The following is a 2,223-nucleotide window of genomic DNA, read 5'->3' as shown; positions in this document are numbered from 1 at the left end:
CAAAATACCAGGAAACCGAATTCAGCAATACATTTAAAGGATTGAATATCATGATGAAGTGGGATTTATTTCTGGAATACAAGGATAGTTCAATATATGAAAATCAATCCATGTAAATACACCACATTAATACAATAAAAAATAAAGACCACATTATCATCACAATTGATGCAGAGAAACATTTGACAAAATTCATCACCCTTTAAACATTTAAAAAACTAGGAATAGAAAGAAATTATTTAACATTAAAAAAGTCATATATGAGCTTTGCGCAGTGGCAGTATCATAGCCAATGAGGTTTACCAGAGGCGCGATTATTGCTAATTGAAAAAGTCATATATGAAAAGCCCACAGCTAATACATACTCAACAGAAAAAACTGAAAACTTTCCCTCTACAATCGGGAACAAGATAAAGATGTTCACTCTCCGCAATTCTGTTCAGTAGAGTACTGAAAGTCCAGGTCACTCAGGCAAGAAAAAGAAATAAAAGGCATCCCAATTGGAAAGGAAAAAGTAAAATTATCTCTTCACAGATGATATGATCTGTATGCAGAAAACCTTAAAGATTGCACTCACATGCACACACACACAAAAAAAAACATACACACACAAACTCTGTTAGAACTAATAAACAAATTCAGTAAAGTTACAGGATAGAAAATCAACACACAAAAATCAGTTGCATTTTTCCACAGAAATAATGAGCAACCAGAAAAGGAAATTAAGAAAATAATCCCACTTACAGTAGCACCAAAGAGGATAAAATACTTAGCAATACATTTAACTAAGAAGGCAAAAGATTTATATTCTGAAAACTATAAAACATTCCTGAAAAAAGTTAAAGAAAACACAAATAGATGGAAAGACATCCAGTGTTCATGGATTGGAAGACTTAATATGGTTAAAATGTCCATGCTATCCAAAGCAATCTACAGATTCAGTGCAACCCTTATTAAGATTCCCAATGACATTTTTTCTGTAGAAATGGAAGGTCGTCCTACAATTCATATGTAATTTCAAAGGACTCTGAATAGTGAAAAAAATCTTGAGAAAGACAAAAATCTGTCACATTTCATGATTTTAAAACATTTTACAAAGCTACAGTAATCAAAATATTATAGTACTGACATAAAGAAAGACATATAGAACAATGAAACAGAATATAGAACCAAAACTAAATCCTCATGTATGTGGTCTTTGAAAAAGTTTCCAAAGCTACATAATGGAGACAACAGTCTCCTCAACAAACATTGTTCAGAAACTGATATCCACTGACAAAAGAAGTTGGACTCTTACCTAATGCCATATCCAAAAATTAACTCAAAATGAGTTATATTCTTCAATGTATAAAATTCTTAGGAGAAAGCATAGAAGAAACATTTTATGAATAGGATTTGGCAAAGATTCTTTGGATATGACATCAAAATCACAGGCATAAATCAAAAATAGATATATGGGACTAAATTAAACCAAAAATCTGCAAGCAAAAGTAAAAATCAGCAGAGTGAAAAGATAACCTATAAAATAAGAAAAAAATATTTGCAAACCATATATCTGAAAAGAGGTTAATATCCAGAATACATAAAGAACTCCTACAACTCAATAACAAAAAAATCAAATAACCTGATTAACAAATGGGCAAAGGACTTGAATAGATATGTCTCCCAAGAAGATAAACAGCCAACAAGTATATTAAAAGATGCTCACCATAATAATCATTAGAGAAATGCAAATCAAAACAACAATGAATTATCACCTCCCATATGTTAGAATGCCCACTATGAAAAAATAATAAAATAACAAGTGTTGGCAAGAATGTGGAGAGATTGGAATGCTTGTGCATTGTTGGTGGGAATGTAAAAATCAGGCAGCCACTATGGAAACCAGTATAGAGAGTTCTCAAAAACTAAGATTACCATATGATCCACCTCTGGGTATATTGATCCAACCCCACTTCTGAGTATATATCCAAAAGAATTGAACACAGGGTCCTAAAGAAAGGTATTTGTACACCCATATTCATTGCAGCATTATTCACAATAGCCAAGATACAGAAGTAACCTAAATATTTATCACTTGATGAATGGATAAAGAAAAGGTGGTATATACATACAATGGAATATTATACAGCAGCACAAAAGGACATCCTGTCATATGGTACAACAAGAATCAGGACATTCTGCTAAATGAAAGACCAAAATTGCATATTTCACTTACAAGAG

At 31.8% G+C, this 2,223-nt stretch overlaps 1 pseudogene; it reads left to right on the top strand.

The window, feature by feature from the left end:
* Positions 1-263: 263 nt before the first annotated feature.
* Positions 264-416, top strand: LOC123326469 (annotated as a pseudogene).
* Positions 417-2,223: the final 1,807 nt, after the last annotated feature.

The sequence above is a fragment of the Neomonachus schauinslandi genome, chromosome 12 (assembly GCF_002201575.2).
Source record: "Neomonachus schauinslandi chromosome 12, ASM220157v2, whole genome shotgun sequence".
NCBI classification, from domain to species: Eukaryota; Metazoa; Chordata; class Mammalia; order Carnivora; family Phocidae; genus Neomonachus; species Neomonachus schauinslandi.
The sequence above is the reverse complement of the archived record's forward strand: the minus strand, read 5'-3'. Positions and strand labels throughout refer to the sequence as shown.